This window comes from Salvia miltiorrhiza, chromosome 8 (genome assembly GCF_028751815.1).
Source record: "Salvia miltiorrhiza cultivar Shanhuang (shh) chromosome 8, IMPLAD_Smil_shh, whole genome shotgun sequence".
Lineage (NCBI taxonomy): Eukaryota > Viridiplantae > Streptophyta > Magnoliopsida > Lamiales > Lamiaceae > Salvia > Salvia miltiorrhiza.
Window position 1 is genome coordinate 22,493,640 of NC_080394.1, and position 13,345 is coordinate 22,506,984.

General features: G+C 34.0%; 1 long non-coding RNA gene across 1 annotated transcript; it reads right to left on the reverse strand.

The window, feature by feature from the left end:
• Nucleotides 1-952: 952 nt before the first annotated feature.
• LOC131001888 (uncharacterized) lies at nt 953-1,812 on the reverse strand. The gene is made up of 2 exons (XR_009094054.1): nt 1,618-1,812; nt 953-1,491 (listed from the first exon to the last, which is right to left on the reverse strand). It is a non-coding gene; the product is annotated as an uncharacterized LOC131001888 (long non-coding RNA).
• Nucleotides 1,813-13,345: the final 11,533 nt, after the last annotated feature.

A 13,345-nucleotide genomic window follows, 5' to 3' on the forward strand; every position in this document is an offset into this window, starting at 1 on the left:
ATCGGGTCGACCTGATATCAACCCGACCTGATAAGGCCAAACCCGAACCCGACCTGATAAGGGAATGCTAGAACCCAACCCGAACCCAACCTGATACACCTAAACCCGAACCCGACACGAACCCGATAACAACCCGATAGCGACACGATCTGATTACGACCTGATAACAACCCGATTTGAATCGGGTTGACACAACACGATAGCGACACGATCTGATTACGACCTGATAACAACACAAATTTGATTTGATTCATTCACATGAATAATAATATTAAAAAAATATAAAATTCATCACATATGCTCAACAATCAACATATTCAATAAATCAACAATTCAACATATGCCAAACTAAAAATCCAATCAATATAAAGCATTAAACCAATAAGCTTAACAAAATATAATAAGCTCAAATGAAAATAACAATGCATCAACCAAGAGTCGTCAATCCCTAACATAACTACAACATAATTCAAGTGAGCTTAACAAATCAAAACATAACTAGACTAAGTGACAACCTTCATGCAATAGCAATAGTGGAGACCGAAGAAGATTCGGTTTGAGGTTCATCATCGCCGTGTAGAAAGTCTTCGACTAACTTAAATGCTGGTACTTCGCTTTTGAAGGCTTTGAACGAAAAAAAATATGAATTAATATTAAATATATATCAATAATATAAAATGTTAACATTAATAACACAAAAATCTCATGGGCACTCTAAACCTCAAGACTTTTCCATATCCGTATGGAGAATAAATATATATGGAGCAGCCACGAATGGCGTCCTAGATCGATAGCCCATTTGGGGATTGGAAGGTTGAGGGCATAACTACTTCATGCTTGGCTGATACCTTCAACTGGTGATAATGAAGTTCAGATTCATTTAGAAGAAGAGCCTGCTCAACAGCTTCGGGTTCAAGGAACTCTCGGCTCCCATTTCTTCCTCGACTTTGGTCTGCATTTCCAAGCTCCATCATTGTGCCTCTGTTTGAGGCGAGAATCACACGCATTCAATAGAATGGATCTGCGCCAGTTGTAGAGTGTATGCCATACAATAGAAAGTTGGATGCAGACAAGGAAAATGAACAGAGATCTAACAGCGTATATAACCTTCTTGTCTGCACTTTCAACCTCTGGAAGAAACGAAAGGAAAGGTCGAACCAGATGGAGCACTCTGAATCCACCTCCCATTCTCGTTGATTAAATTATTCAGGAAATGTCACATAAAAAAGTGAAATATATCAGTAATATGACCAAGGGAAACATACGAAGAGTTGGACTTACTATAAAACAAATGGAGATTAGAAACCAATCCTGATACTTATCCCCAAAGGATCTGCCATGAAACTTAAAAAAAAAAAAAGAAAAAAAAAAGGAATCAATCCAAACGTAACAATTATTCCATGGATTCTAATTTTCCCTTCGATTTCTTACCAAGGTAGACACAGGTGAGCATCAAACATGATAACAAATCTTGTGAAATAAAATCATGACCTAGAAAATAATTTTTGAAAAAAAAACACAACAATTCATAAACATTAGAATTTTACAGTATGAAACAGATCTGAGGATAATTAGAATGCGAGAGAGAGAGAGAGAGAGATGAAGAATTTTACAAACCAGTCAAAAACAGTCGGAATTTGCTAGTTGGGGATCTAAATAAGAAAAAAATTACTAATGAAATGTTCAAGAAACAGTACGTGGGAGTTTCTAGATTAGACGACAAACATGGGTTATAGGGTTAACTTCTACTGTTCGTGATTACCTTGTGAAATTGCTCTCAATTCATAAATATAATTGCTAATTTGCCATAGATTTAGTGGGTGAAGTCCGAATGGGTGAATGTTAGTGGGTGAAGGCTGAATAAACAGACGTTAAAATAGAGGAATATTCCGTTAAAAAATTAACGGTAAGTTAGATGCTGTTAAACTGGTTTTTTATATAATATATAGATTGTGTTTCTCCTATTATAAAAGTGAGTGACCGTGGTATGAACTTTCAATCCCTCGTCCCTCAATTTAAATAAAGAAAATAAAAATAAATAAATAACTTGTGAATGTTTGTTCAAAATTTTTGAGTTTTTTTTTTGTTCGAGAAAAAAATAATTTATGGAGAATAAATTGTTTACTTGTTTTCATGGTGCAAAAGAAAAAAGTTTTAGGGGGTATTGTAGAGTCTATAGGATATTTTTGGACTTTGAAAGTTTGAGGGTATTCAATTTAGACTCTTAAAAGTCTTTAAAAATCTAGAAGTATTCAATACGGATTTAAAAAAAAAAAAAAAAAAATCTTAGGTATCCAAAAATCTGTAGATTTTAAAACTCTATGGATTTTCCTTCAAAAATACAAAGAGAGAAATTTCACCTCATTAGTCATCACACGAGATTTCTGTAGATTATTACACCTCTTGTTGTGAAATCAACTAAGAATTCAAACGAATTAAAACAAGAACACAGCAATTTACGTGGTTCAGGATAAATCCCTACATCCACGGGTCAAGAACTCGAGCTCGATTTTATTCACTATCAAAATTGAGACAATTTCAATACAGCAGTGTAATCAACACTCAAACTCTCACAAACTTTGAAGAGAGAACCCAGAGATCTAGACTACAACCCCGTACAGAAATCACACACCCCAAAGAAAAGAAAAACTCTTTGCTGCAAATCAAAGCTACTGCAACTCCTTTCTCTATGTTCGACGAAGACGATGAAGATAGTTTTAACTAACTTCAGTCAGATCTAATCACAACCGTTCCTCAGATCCAACGGACGAGATCAAAACTTCAGCAACTATTAAGTATTGCAGAAAAGTCCCTCCGTGTTTCTGACTTTGCACTTAGATCCTCCCGCAGCAACGTGTTTCCTCCTTTAGAATGAAAAACGTGACTTTGATGAATAATCAGAGAACACCTCTCTTCTCTCCAATGCTCGCTCGAGTTGTGATACGATAATTTATTTCATTTCATCTCTCATCACAAGAGTATCTCATACAATAATTTATTTCATTTTACTAATTAATGAATTTATACATTTTCTAAAATTCCATAGACTCCACACTAGAAAATACAAGTACTATGATACGATTAAGATAAATTCAGCCATAAAATAGTCTTGCTATATATTGATATATTCTGATATTGATGTCTTGTTCTTGTAGTAAAGCGTGACTGAAATTAGTGGAAGTTCAAATTTTCGTCAAATAATGTCAAAGTGACAATCCTACAGGCTTTTATGATTACTCTCCTAACTACAAATAGGACTTTTTTAAATATGAACTTCAAATTTTATTAATGTAGTGTAATAATACGTAATGAATTTAATGTTCGTGAATTTCAATTTGTCACGCCTTAGTTTACCAATTTATTGTACATGATTTGTTAATTTAATACAAACATAAATGATTTGAATTACTCAAAAAATACCAAATGGAAAATTAACTATATGAATTGTTCATTGTTAAGGGTTGCAGCGTAATTAACTATTTGAGAAGAAGTTGTGAAAAAAATTGGCGATCGCTGAAAATGTTGGATGCGCGCACACGATTGGCGATCACTTTGGTGATCGCCAAAATCCTTAAGGGATCGCCGAAATCCTTAAGGGTTGCTACGTAATTTCGGCGACCTATGGGTATGGTCGTTAAAATCCAATTTTTGTACCTGTTTTTGGATTTTTGACGGGGTTTTTTTGACTTTTTTTACTAGATTTTTCTCTTGAGAATATTTTTGTTAGAGTTTTAATGTTGGTGAACTAATTAATTAAGCTGGGCACTAGCCGGCGCTGGATTGCTCTGGTTCTAGTGGTAGTTGGGTTCCAGACGGCACTGGGTTGCTGCCTTCCTAATCCTATCAAGTCGATGAAAATCCATGAAAAAAAGAAAAAGAAAAAGTCAGTCAAACTCTGCATAGAATCTATGAATTTACTAAATCCATGAACTTTTTAAAGTTCAAAAAAATCCAATATAATCCCAAACTAATATACTCATAATCTTTTTTAATGTTGCATAATAACTAACATATTATGTTGTGCGATGTACGGATCATAATAGATTTTATTATTTTAAAAAATCTATATCTATATATAATATAAAACACCAGTTTTTTTCCCATCAATTTGATGGTATTTTTGCAATTATAATATTAATTGAAGATAATATTTTTAAAATTAAAAGAGAGAGGAGAGAGAGAGAGAAAAGAATAAATATGAGAGAAGTTACGGCAAAAGAAGAAATATGAGAGAAGAGAGAGAAGACACCTCACAGAAAAAAAAATTAGAGAGAAAAGATGAGAGAGGAAAGAGAAAAATGATGATTTTTTGAAAAATTAAAGAATTACTATATTTTATTTATTTTAAATATATTTTTATGCTCCATTAATTTAAAGATTATATCATGATTTTTAATTTGAGATGTATATTGGATATATTTTCGGTAATAACATAATATATACAATATAGATATATATTTACACAATATATAAAAGTAGAGTTGCAACTTGCAAGATTATATTTTCTCCAACAAATTTCTATCAGTCTTCCTCATTTTTATTCTATTTTATTTTGTCTAAAAAATGTTAAATTTATTCATGAAAAAAAAATTCAATATGTATCTTAATTTGGTGTAAAAATCTATATATCACACAATTTTTAATTGAAATATTTTACCACTAAAATTTAAAAATTCGGGTTTTTAACCTTTAATTTATTTACTTTTTGTTTTTCTTTTTCTTCTTTATCCTTTCATTAAAAAGTTGTGTAGTTTCACTTATGATAAGATAATCAATATGTTTCTCTAATTAAAAATTATGATAAAAAACTTTAATTCGATATATAATACTCCATCGGTCCATGTTAAGTGTGGTGTGGATGAGAGGACACAAGTTTAAAAATAGTGGAGAAAGGATTTCATTGACAAAATAATTATCGGTAAAATAGTATAAATTAAAATTTAAACACATACGAAAATAGTTGTTATCATGTTTATTCAAGTTATTTGGCATGTATTCACTCACGATTCACGGATAGCACAATTATTATCAGCTTTCTAATAAAATCGAAATCCAACTAAAATAAGTATAACATTATTAATCAGTGTTATAATTTTTTTCGAATCAATGTTATAAAATTAAATTTAATAAATTGAGCATTTTTTATTTAAAAAATAAATAAATCGTATCTTGTTTGCGAAGTTACATAGAAATAATAAGTGTAACTAAATTTCTTATATAATATTTTTCTGCATAAAAAATGGTCGAATTTAATTACTTACAAAAGATTATTATAATATATATATATATATATATATATGATAAAATTATAGTTTTTGTTGGGAACTTAATGAAATATCCTAACCCTAGTTTTGATGATACCAAAATCCTTAAGTTTTCTTTGTAATAGACTAGAACTTTTTGAACTCATGTGTTGGAGTTCTTTTTCTAGTTTAGCTAGTGTTCTGAAGACTGAAAACTGAAGACCGAAGGAATGAAGAATGAAGAACGAATGACTGAAGACTGAAGACTGAAGAACTCGACTGATGTTCGCAATTAAAGGCAGAGTCAAATACTTATATTTGACTAGAACGAGTTTCTCAACTGAAGAATCAGTTATGACTGATTCATCTAATGTTGGCTACGTGGAATCAGCAGACTGATACTAAAGTCAAGTATCAGTTAACATTCTTCCTCGGACTGAAACTCCAAAGTTAAAAGGAAGCCACACAATTAAAGTACAACCGCATTAAATGCAAAGATACAAATGATCATCCTTTCTCTACAGAGCATTCCTTTTTGGTGATTACCTTTTCAGAGGCGCCTTACCTCTTGTACCTGAGTAGCCGTTTCTCACCAAACAAGGAACCTCGAAGATTGAAGCCTCAGCAAAATTCGAATTACTCTCCAACGGATGAATTCTTGAAGACCATCTCCGCCAACGGATCTATTCAAGACATCTCCTATAAATAGAGCTCGATGATCACTTCAATCTTCACCGATTCAAATACACAAGCTGAAACGCTGCCGAAATTGCAACTCAGCCAATCAAAGCCTTCCAGAGTTTGAATCGAAGAAAAGAATCACAAAGCCAAAATTAGTCCATTGCTGATTACATATATTCTCTTAGAACCTTAGGCAAATATTGTTTATCCAAAGCCTAAGTTACTGATTATAGATAGCCTATTCTCTGTGATCTAGTTGGTAGTTTTCCGAACCTCCTTTTAACTGAGCGAAAAGAGTGTTTGAGTTGTGTGGAGTTCAGATCAGTGTTCTGACTCTAGAGAAATCTTAGTGCCCAGTGCACGCTAAGTGTGTTTGAGAAATCCAACCCAGTGTGTTGGTACTGAAACATGTGTTTTCAGTTCCAGGTTTGTTGTGCACCCGCAAGCACAAGTCCAGAGTGTTTGTCAGTGTGATCTACTGACTGTGGATGTAGGAATTGGATTCCGAACCACGTAAAAATCCATTTGTCGTTTATCGCTTTCAGTTTTACTTTCTTATCCGTGCACAAATGTTCTTAACTGAAACTGACTAATCGCAAAGTGAAACATTAACCTGACAACGTGTTTCTAAAAGACTTTTTCAAAAGACAATGTTTTCCGCTGCGTGTGCTATTAGTCCAACTGATAATTCTTCGGATAGTCAGTAAGATTCATAACACTTCTCTGTTCAATCTAAGACTGAAGCTCTACGAGTGTATCAGTTAAAGTCTTGACTTTAACTGATATCTTTACTGAAGTGTTTTCAGTATCAGTCTTCATCCTTTCGTTAACTGGTTCATCAGTCATACTTTTCAGTATAAGTTAACTGTTAAAGGTTGTATTGTATTTGATTTTGAAAAACTGCCTTTAGGTGTATTCCCCCATACACCTATTCTAGACCTTCCGGGACCCAACAATTTTCATAAAATTTAAGTTGGTTTAAATAGTCATTAATTTGACCTTAATTACATTGGTTTGTTTGTAGATTCAAACTCATAATTTTAACATATATATTATATATTATGTAATATTTTAGGATTTTGATTTATTATTATATGGTTCATCCATTAGATGTCCTGAAGGCTGAATGAATTTTAGATTTAGGATCTTGATTGAGTAATTAGTGTTGATTTTTTGAAAACAATTCGCATTTATTTATATTTAGATTTTATTTAATATTTATATTTATTTATTTAAAATATCGTTCAATCTCAATGTTTACCGTGCATCGCACGGGGAGAGCGAACTAGTTTAAATTATGTACAAATATAAAACTATCAATATTTACGAGTTAGATTAATTGGTAACAAAAAATAATATATATATATATATATATATATATATATATATAATACTTAAGTAGGTAATAGTCAGAAAATACACTTGGTCTTCATATATCAATTTATAATTCGTTCGCAATTGTTCACAAATTGTAAATTAGCCCAAATAAATTTGATACGGAAGCCGAAAATGCCAATGTGGCAACCGGAATTGCCAATTACATCAAACAGTTATTGAACTCTTTTAAAAGAATTTTCAACAGCGACTTCAAAATCAAAATTAGGCTCATTCAATCTCAATCTATCATCGAGAGATTTTAATAATAATTTGAGCTAATTCATTTGATTCTAGTCTATCACCTACGGTTAGGGCTGTCAAATTCTACGGGTCGGGCCTAAACCAACGGGCCGCGGAAATTGAAGCCCAACCCAGCCCTACACGGGCCACCGGGTAGGTCGAGCCAAACATGGACAGAATTTATCACAAATATTTAGCTTTATTAAACCTACTAATAACATATAAATACGCCTAAAATAACAAAAATAATAAGACAAACGTTGTGGCCCTCTAGCCGGGGGTGAAGAGAGGTGGTCGCGACGGCTGGCTATTGGGAATGAGAGGTAGGATTTTGTTTCTTTTACTCATTGAAGCTTTAATTAAATAGATAGATAGAATTAATTGGAAATGAATTGATTATTGATTAGGCAAAAAATAATTGAAAATGAAATATTAATTGAATGAATTAAATCCTAATTAATCTTGGAATATTGGGAATTCAATCAGACTCATACATGGTAATTAACGGGCCAATTTGGCCCGTGGCCCGCATGGGTCAGGCCAGATAAGCCTGATTGTTTTGGGCCTTAGAATTCATAGCCCAGACTGGCCTCGAGTCGGGCCATTTTCAGCCAATTTTGACATATCTACCTACGGTTGGTAGCTTCTTGAGAAGTGTGACTGTGGCATCCAATGTCAACACATAGCAGAAATGTTCTTAACAATCGCCCTGATCATATTAGCCCCTTGAACTCCTTTGTAAGGATCTTCCCTACCACCCCCAACCCCCACCTCCACCCCCTTCGAAGGGATCTTCCCCACCACCCCACCACCTTCGAAAGAATCTTCCTTATCACCCCATGGTCGCGTTCGCGTTCGCGTCCACATGTTCCATCCATTTTTTTGTTTTGTTTTGTGCGGAAGTGGAAGATGGATGCGATTTCTTCTCTTTTAGGTTCAATTACTTATTGTGCAATTGTTTGATTTTAATTTACGCCCACGCCCATGACCGAAAGGATCTTCCCCACCACCCTCAACCCTTTTGAAAGAATTTTTCCCATTACCCCTCGCCTGTGACCTAAACCATTTGTCCCACCCCCACCCCCTTCGGAATCATCATCTCCTTCGAAACCATCTTTCTCACCACCACGACCACAACCACTCTCACGGCCGCGTCCGCGTTGAACAATATTTAGGATGAGTCTTAACTGGGAATATATGTATAAGCGATATCGTGTTGGTTGTAGCTTAAGTTTAAATTTTTTGGCTGGATTAGAATCTTTTATTGATTTTGCACCAGTCAGCCAAGATTTATGGATGAAGATAAAATTAAGTGTCCTTACAAGAAATGCAATAACATACCTTATCAATCCAGTTTGTAATTCGACTCCATGTTGCCCAAAATGAGTTTATACCCAATTATGTATCCATACCATGTTGTTCCAAGTCTCAAATTTTGGTGTGTCGTTTTACACCAAAAAAAATTTGGTGTGTCGTTTTACCAAACATGACAACATTCTGGACATCATTGATGGTAGCAATTTCATCAAAACTCTTGAGATTGAATGTATGATCTGGAAAGGTATCATCATCGAGTTCTATTATTCTTGTTTGTTTGAACAATAGGATCTTGTATGTGGACTCTGTAGTATTGAACTTCAATGTGTTGTTAGTGACAACAAAATCTTTGATTGCATAAACATTTCCTTCTGTGAGCATTGGCTTTATCATTTGCATTGATGAACAATTGACGGTGGCATGAATTCGGCTGCCCTATAAAGATAAAAGAAAAAAGGCATGTTATTAGAATAAGTGAAAATTTCGAAAATTATAAAACTATAAAAATAGTATATTAAATACCTCTTTGTCATGAAAGATACACTCATGCGAAAATGCTTCATCTTTGTTGTTGAACTTCAAAATATCATAGCTTCTTATCAATCTTAATTGCAGTGCTATTTTGCTCTTCCCAGGTTGCAGCTCTTTGATTACACCGAATAGAGGGGTCATCTTAAAGAAGAACGAAAATTTTCTGATCTGAAATTCGTGTAGTGAGATTTATGTTATATTTATAGATTTATAGATACGTGCAGATATATGGTGTTCGTAACTGATGCAATCATGGAGATATGGATCATGGTTATGGATGGCAGTTGATATTTAATTTACTAAATATTTTTTTATTAGATTGTGGAATTTAATTAGAATTGTGGTGGAAGTTAATATGTTTATTGCATAATTTAAAAAATATATAATATGCTTTAGTGGAAATCGTAGGTGCCGAAAGAAAATATGTGTTAATTCAAACCCTAGTAAAATGAAGCACGATAGAATTGTTTTTGAATGCCAGCTTTCGCAAGAAGTTTCTAGAAATTGGTTCAATCACAAAATTTAAGATTTTAAAAATTTGGTGGGAATAGTGGCGGGAGAAAAGAGCCGTTGAATTGCTCTTTAATAGAATATAGATATAGATTACAAATAAAACAACAAATTATTTTCAACTTTAGATATATATTAACATTGAAAAAATTATAAATAGTGACAAACCCTTCAGGCGTCCTCGAAAGAGGTATCCTTCCGTCATTGTTTGAGAGTGCATCAGATGTTGTTTGCTCTAACTCTACATCTGAAGCTGATGCTTGCAAAGTCGATGATGCACGGGATGATGTTGCACTACTAGAACCTCCACGACGGCCACGATGGGATCTATTACTCATATCTATTCATAGATTATCATATACACATTATAAGGCGAAAAGATTAAAGTCCATCAGTATAGCACAACACCATCACTGTAGAGTAATTTTCTCCCTAGAAGTAAGCACATTTGGTTGCAGTATGCAACTGTGCCTATATATTCAAGCAAACAACAAGCTAGATCGTAACGGGCTATCATACCAACATAACTTGCGGTATCATATCCACAATCACAATCTTTCCATTCCTTTTGGCATGTTACTTACTACTTTGATTTGAACTTTGATACCTCCAATTTTGCTAGTGTACCCATCTATTTGCCTACCAATAGAAATTGGAAATCAGCTTGTGTAATCAAATAACAATCAACAAAAAGTTTCTTATTCTATTTGTCGGGTAAGAAACAAAACACATGCACATTAAGAGAGAAAGTGGAAGTGAACTTCAATGGTACAACAGGCAGAACTTAGGCAAGTTTATGACCTTTTCCTGTTCAAACAAATGTTAAATGCAATCAAACTCTCTAGGTCGAGATTTCAACGAATTGACCACATAGTAATGAGACTTGCAGAAGCTAGAATCATTAGCTATTATTTCCCTTATTCCTCCAGACTCATCATGATAAATATTTTGTTTGTACTAGAAATCACAAACTCATATGCCAGATATTCAACTCTCAATTTCACTCAAGTCTATCCAAAGACGAAGTCGGTCAATTCTTGCAACTATCAAACATGACCAATCAGAAATGGTCGACAATGCATATAACTTATTTCATTAATAATTACAAATTATTAATAGCAAAATTACCTCACATAGCTTCAGCTGAGTATTCCAGAATGCTTGAGTAGGGGAATATGATCTTTGTGAATGACAGTAACCCAAGCTTGTGTCCAATGTGATCTGCTTTAGTATGCTGGAACCCCTGCGGCGTGGGAGACGTGAGGCGGCGTAGCACTTAATATCGAAAGTTCTATGTCTATATTCGTCTACTGTGGTTAAGTAGAATCTTTGTTAACTACTTAAGTTCCAAACTATGGTTACATGATAAAAAAAATGCTTGGCATTTATGGATACATTGTGGTTTAAGAAAGAACAATATCCTAACCATAGTCACTTATACAAGCCATATAGTCACTTATTACAAACCATGTCGCGCCATGATAGAAGTTATACGATCTTCTGAGAGTACTTTGCATAATTGAACATATGGTGATCAATAGTTCATCAAAAAGGCAAAAAAACAAAAAAGTTTCATGTATCAACAATTAATTAGGCAACCAGCAGTTAACTATTTTTCATCTTTTTATCATAATGGCAATAAATCTCAAGATGTTTGTGAGAAACCGGGATGGAAGCAATATGAATATCAAACCAAAGAGGGAGAAGATGAAAATTAGATTAAAAATAAGAGATGAACTTAAGGTCAATAGTTGAAACCTGGAGTCAACAATTAGTTGAAATATGGCAAAAACATATATCCAACTAATAAGATAAGATGAGTCATGTCTAATCATCAAATTCAGAGAATAATATAAACTAGTACAGGGCCAACCAAAGTAAACAAAGATTTAGATCAAAATAGAAGACTGCAAATATAATTACCACAACTATATATCTTCAACAAATTTCTATATCCAACAGCAAAATCACTCAGCCAGTGATCCTCGTGTGAGTCGTCTCTAACACAGAGTCAAACATAAGAAAATCAAAATTAAATAAAAATCATATCTACTTTCCAGCATTGTTGTTGATGCGATTAAAGAAAAAGTGTGCAAAATCACGAGCACTGATTGCAAGCAGAGCATGCATGATATTGTACAATTTGAGAGGTGACATAAGTAGAAAGGGAGAAATTTATCAAAAATATATAAATAAAAGAAATGGAAAGAGGAACTAACAAGAGAGAAAGAAGAAAGGCTTCGGCCGGCGTCTTCCCAAGCCCTACAAATGGGAACTCAGTTCTGGATGGGACGTGAAGATCAATTAAAATGATCAGAGAAGCCGGAGCAGCGGGGGCACGACGGAGAGAGAGAGAGAGTGCTTACTGGAGGTGGGGGTGGTGCACGGCAGCGGCGAAAGGAAGACCGACAAACTTGACTAGGGCTTTTAATTTGTGGAGTAGTTTTAATTTTACCAAGAGATAGAGTACTCGGTATAATTGAAAATGACTTACCGAGGCCATATATCCCTCGGTAACATTAAAACTATCAATTAATAATTAAATTTAATCTAAATAAATTATAACTAGTAAGTACCGAGGGATATATTCTCTCGGTAAATTTTGTACTCGGTAATCTCTCGGTAAAATGTTGGTATACTTGACAAAACATTAACCTTCGAAAAACTCTCGCTAAATACTTGGTAAATACCGAGTTCTGTAAATCCCTCGGAAATCTCTCGGTGAAAACATGTTTTTTTGTAGTGAAATATAAAAATAAAGGGTTAAGTACCAAATACCCCCCCAACGTTGGGGCCCCTATCGCGTATAGCACCCTATAGTCAGGGTCCGCGCTGTTTACTACCTCAACGTGGCTAAATCTAAGCAAATCTCCCCCTCAAATACCAAATACCCCCTGCATTAAGTCATCGTTGGGGGGGTATTTGGTACTTAATACCTGACTATAAGGTCCTATATGCGATAGGGGCCCAACGTTAGGGGGGGATTTGCTTAGGTTTAGCCACGTTGAGGTAGTAAACAGCGCGAACCCTGACTATAGGGTCCTATACGCGATAGGGGCCCCAACGTTGGGGGGGTATTTGGTACTTAACCCAAAAATAAATTGAGTGCTTTCATTCACAATCACGACTATTTCTAATTATGAATTCGAATTTTAGACCTTGACACAATCAACATTAGCTATTAAGTTGTGAATTCGAATTTTGAAGCTTGAATTCAGAACCATCACTATTTTCTAGTTGTGAAATCAAAATTTAAAACTCGAATTCACAACTAAATAGCTAATGTTGATTGTGAATACAAGTTTTAAAGCTTGAATTCACAACTAAAAATATTGCTAGTCGTGAATTCAATTAGCTCAACTATTTAAATTCATCTAAAATGTACGCATGAACTTAAAAAATGACCATTTTAGAATAATAATAATAATAATAAATTATCAACTAAA